Source organism: Drosophila willistoni, unplaced genomic scaffold (genome assembly GCF_018902025.1).
Source record: "Drosophila willistoni isolate 14030-0811.24 unplaced genomic scaffold, UCI_dwil_1.1 Seg569, whole genome shotgun sequence".
Classification (NCBI taxonomy): Eukaryota; Metazoa; Arthropoda; class Insecta; order Diptera; family Drosophilidae; genus Drosophila; species Drosophila willistoni.
Genome location: NW_025814490.1, coordinates 430912 through 436746, shown reverse-complemented (window position 1 = coordinate 436746; position 5835 = coordinate 430912).

Below are 5835 nucleotides of genomic sequence, written 5' to 3'. Positions count from 1 at the left end.
CTGGTCTTGCGGGTATTGTGGAGCCACTTAAAAGCCATTCCCTCAATATTCCTAGATTAAAGACTATAATCAGTATTTTACTGTTAACCATTCATAGAAATAAAATTAAGACATAATATATTAGACTTAAATATAATATTTAATGGAATCACATCTAAAAGATGTTAATAGAAAGATTATTATGAAATCCTGATCAGACACTGACCGACAAAGGCAGTAGGCGGGAAAGTGAAAAATAAAAAGTGAAAACTAGGCCATGTCCATTTGCCTAGTTTACCTGCCTCATTTCCTACTTCCATGCGGAAGGATGCGCCAAAATTTTCTAAATTTAATGCTCGTCCAAAATTCCAAGGTTTTAAAGCGGACAAAGTTAAACCTAAGATCGAAGTGAAGAAGGCGGTATTTTCCCCTAATACGAAAGTAATGGTGATGGCCCCTTTTGGCCACGTTTCCCGTGAGGTACGCCCACTCACTAGAAGTCCGACTTCCAAACCAAGGAGTTTTCATCTCGGCCATACTGAATAAAGATATCTGCGGTGAAAGCAGCTCCTCTATCCAAAATAATTGTTGAAGGATTACCGAAAATTGAACTCTGTTCAGACAGCTTTGATATAACTTCGTTTGCAGTTGTTGACTTCGTCGGATAAAGCCAACAGAATTTAGTGAATGAGTCAATTACGGCTAGGATATGCTTATAATTCTTATGCGTCTAGTCAAGGGGACCCAAAAAATCTACATGATATGTGTGCAACGGGACGTCTTCTTTTTGCAGTGGATGTAGCAGACCCTCCTGCTTACCTCTTTTGCGATTACTCATGATACACGGTATACAGCAGCTTATGTAGTTTTCGATTTTATCCTCGATGTTTGGTATATAATAATCCTTGCAAATCAACTGCTTAGTCTTTTTGATTGCGAAGTGACCTCTGTCATGTGCTCGGCTAATTATTTGTTTCTGCATACTGTTTGGTACTACAATTAATTCGACGTCATTTACAAGCTTGTTCAAAATATCTTACTTTAAAAATAGTTGTCATAGGACTGCTTTTTATCGGTAAGTACTTGCTCAATAGCTTTAAGTTGTTCGTCTTGCATGAGCTTGCTTTAGTCTGATACTCATACTATCTTCAGTTATTGTTAATATTGGATATCTACTCAGGGCGTCTACATGCTTCATACGTGTTCCAGGACGATGTTCAACTTTGAAATTATACTCTTGTAGAAATAAGACCCAACGTGCAACTCTTGTGCACAAACTTTGCTTATCAAGTGTCTTCGTAAAAGCATTGCAGTCAGTTATCAAACGAAAATTGATTCCTAAAAGGTAAACTCTAAACTTGTTCAAGGCCTCAATGACTGCTAGAACTTTCAGCTCATAACTCGAATTCTTGCGCTGAGCATCTGTAGTCTTCTTACTCATAAAATAAACGGGGTGTAATTCGTCGTCTTCATCTGATTTTTGCAATAGGACTGCACCAAATCCATCTATTGAAGCATCTGTATGAACTTCAGTTTCGTACTTCTGGTTATACATCTTTAAAACTGGATTTTCGGTCAACTTTTTCTTTAATAAATTGATAGCTTACTCTTCTGCTGAACCTAGATAGAATTTATTATTGGATTTCAGCAAGTCTGTTAATGGCTTTGCAATGATTGCGTAGTTGGGTGTAAATTTTCTGAAATACCCACTTAAACCCAAAAAACTTTGCAATTGCTTAGGTGTCTGAGGAATTTTGAATTTAGAAACGGCTTCATTCTTTTCGGTCGGATACAACATCTGATTTTTAATAATATGTCCTAAGAATTCGTCTTTTCAAAAAATGACACTTCTTAATGTTGAGTTCCAGTCCATAATCTTTGCAGGTAGTAATGACTTCTTTTAAATTTAAAAGAGCTTCTTTTTCATCTTTTGCTGGAATTATTACGTCGTCTATGTAGGGAAGTGCAATACCTCGGCGAGTAAGGGGTCGAAATATTGCGTTAATGTGCCGTTGAAACACACCAGGCGAATTGAAGAGCCCAAAAGGTACTTTCATAAATTGATATTGGCCATTCTGAGTCACAAACGATGTGTACTTCTTACTTGATTCGGCCACTGGTACGTGAAAAAATCCGTTTTTCAGATCTATTGTACTGAATACCTTTGCATCTTGGAGTCTATCAAGTTGGTCTTCAATAAGAGGCAGGGGAAAACGATCTTTTACAATTACCTTATTGATGCGTCTAAAATCAATACAAAGTCTCGATGAGCCGTCACGCTTTTTGACGAGGACTACAGAACTTGTAAGCTCTGAATTAGATTCTTAATTATATCGTTGTTTATCCACTCTTCAATTTGTTTATCGACTATTTTGGTTTCTTAAAACGGTAGTCTGCGCGGACGCGAAAATATTGGGGTTTCGGCATTTAATGTTATGTTCATCACGATGTGGGTTGACTTTGTTTTAACCGGCTTATGCACAAATTGGTTACACTTAAAACATTTTCGACCTTTGTCTTTATTGATGCAATCACTTGCCATATGGCCTTTATGTCCACAACTATAACAGCTGACTTCTTTATTTTTGAATATTTCGTTACTTGCCATCTTTTTAACAAAAACACTGCGGTCGACTGCTTTGGATTTTTAACACATTGTTTCATAGCTTCTTAGTTTTGATTTAAAATTCTTTAAGTCATTTGCACCGTATAAAACCGATTTATTAGTTTCACGTTCATCTATCCCGTCGATTATATATTGAATTAGAGCTTGATCTTCGATTCTACCGCGCGATACAATGTCTTTCATTTTATAAAAATATTCTTGCACATTTTCACTTTTGTTTCGCTTTCTTTCACTCAGTTGTTTATGTAATTCTTTGCTCGATACGGTCTGCCTAAACTCGCTTAATAATGCATTTTTGAGTATTGACCAAGAATTAATACCTCTTTCACTGAAAACAAATAGCTTGGCATTGCCTATTAGCGACTTTTTTGAAGGTCATTAAAGTCCATCAAAAGAGCCTGATCTTCGAATTCTGAAAGCCATTCCTCAATTTTAATTGAATTTGTTCCATCGAATGTTCTAATTGTGTCCTCTATGTCACGAAAGTTCATACCAAAACGCATAGAAATGTCACTATAACGTTTTTCGTCTCCACTGTTTCTCTTACATCTTTGTGAATTCTCTTCCTCTTTCTGTTCAACGTTTTCTTCTGCATCATTATACACACTACTGAGAGCGGCACTTTCGTTACCCTCTTGGTCGTCAAATTCGTCGCTGCTTTCGTCGTTACGCTCTTCGTTTTCACAAAACAAATTGCGAAGTTCGTGGAATATTTGTGACTGCAAATTCTCTACTTCGTGCCCTATACCGAGTATGTTACATATAGACACGAGATCACGTTCGGACAAGTTCTGTTCAACGTATTTTTTCTTGCTTTCGTATTGCGTGTCATTCTCATCGAAGCTGAATCCAGAAAATTCTCTTAACCGTTGCCGATTGCTTCTGTCTCCCTTTCGCTCATATACATACTTATGCAAAGCAGTAATGCTTGTTCTACTGGCACTAGCAATTTTAGCATTAATAAAATTTTTTAAACACGGCATTTGTTTATGATGGGGGAAAAAAAAATTGGGTTATTTTTTACAGCATTTATTGTTTTATATTCTATTAGTCACTTTTTCCTTTAACTTCTTTATACTTTTTTTTTCAGCAATTTTTTCACAGTTTTCTTTTCACAATTCACTTTTCAGCATTCTCTTTTTACCATTCTCTTTTTACCGATCGCGGACGAGCGCCCAATTTTGTGGGACTAGGTTCCGATTCCGTAGAAATAAGTAGTCCCGTTTGATTTATATTTAGTTATATGGTAATAGGTTTTATTTTAATAATTAGGTTTTAGTAACTATAAAAATGTTTGAATTGAATGGTAATTGTTTCGTCTTTAGGTTTTTACACGTATTCGTCTTTAACACTTATTTTAATACCCGTCTTTCGTCTTTAATACATCTTTTAAAACACGTATTCTCGTCGTTGGCTCGACTTAAAAAGTTCTTCTTCCTCTTGTCGTAGCAGCATTGCCACAACGTCGCTTTCGTGGTTCGCTTGCCACCTCGTCTCATATGGATCGCTTGCCACACCGTCGTTAAACAGCTGTTTTGGGGTGGTCTGGCCATTCGGCGTTACCAACCCAACCCCACATATATGTACACGAATAAAGCATATTAAGAAATTAAAAATTTCGTCTTCAAATGAAGGAAAGTTGTCGATGGCACGATACAAATGAGATGAGTTTAGTTTAATCAGTGAAATATTTTCCAAAGTGTCGTGGTTTAACCTATTTCGATTGTCGGCCAGTACAAGTTTTAATGATGAAAATGCTCGTTCTATTGTGACCTACATAAATAAAATAAAACCAGAGGGCCGGGGCTAACTTCGACCGCGTCAAAGTTTGTATACCCTTGCAACTTTTTTGGTATCTCTTTTCTTACCTATAGCCATCAAAATGGAAAAACGTTTTATCTAAAAAGGGTTCTGTTTGCGAAAGATCGGCCTACGATCTTAGTATAGGAAATAACGAAGATATTGATCAAAGTCACTGTTTTCCACCGATCGTTCCTATGTGAGCTATATGATATAGTCACCCGATCTTTATCAAATTTGGCACAGTTGTTTATATGTGTAGAAAACTGACCAATATTTAATTTCACGATAATAGCTCAGAAAATAATAAGTTATTGAGAAAAGTCACTGTTGGTGACTTTGGCGTTTGTATGGGAGCTTTATGATATAGTGATCCGATCCGGCTGAATCCGAGATATACAACCCCTGCAGTATATACAAGCCTACCTGCAAATTTCAGCTCTGTAGCTCTAACGGTCTAGGAGGAGTTTGCGTTGATCCAGACGGACGGACAGACGGACGGACATGGCTATTTGAACTCGTCTCGTCGTGCCGATCAAGAATATATAATTAAATATTCGATTTTCTCGATAAGGAAAAAAAAGATATTTTTCGTGAGTTAAAAGCAACGTACTTTATTATTTGAAAGAAAACTTAGAACTGATTACAAAAATGTCTTATGGTTATATTTATAGCTAAATTTGGGAGCCCTTTGGTGGCGTGGTTGATATTTCGATGATTTGATTGGTCCGATTTTAAGTGCTGAGTTAGCGTTCTCACGCCTTTGGTTGTTAGGGGGACAATTATTATTTCAAGTGTTCAATTGTTTATGTTAGTTTTTATGGATTAGCGTTCATACGCTTTGGTTTTGAGGGGGACAATTATTACTTCAAGTGTTCGATTGTTTATGTTAATTTTTATGGATTAGCGTTCATACGCTTTGGTTTTGAGGGGGACAATTGTTTATAAAAACGGTTGTTTACTTTAACGTTATGAATTTTAGGGGCCGAAATATTTATATGTTATTGGGTATTGGAATCGGATATATGACTCCCCCATCCTAAAGAAAATAGCCTGTCCTCAGGCGGATACATTGGGATATAGCGAGGGGTTTTTCTCAGCTGTAAATATTGGAGTATCAATTTTGTTTATAATTTGGGACTCGATTTTTTCAACAATTGGGGTTTCGGTTATGTCTGTGGGACCACGATTGTTATTTGATCGGAAATGCTTAATAATTAATTTTTGTGGCATTGCCTTAAACTTATAGATTAAGTATGTAATCAAACTTATTATAGTAAGTATAAAAGTGGTTAATGTAATAGTTTGAAATGCAGTATAATATTTCGTATGTTCGTTAATTATCTCTTTTGTTTGGATAAAGGAAATAGGTTCTAGCCTGGTGATATTGTTTGTTACATAAATGCTTTGGCTAAAGTCAAGCAATGAAT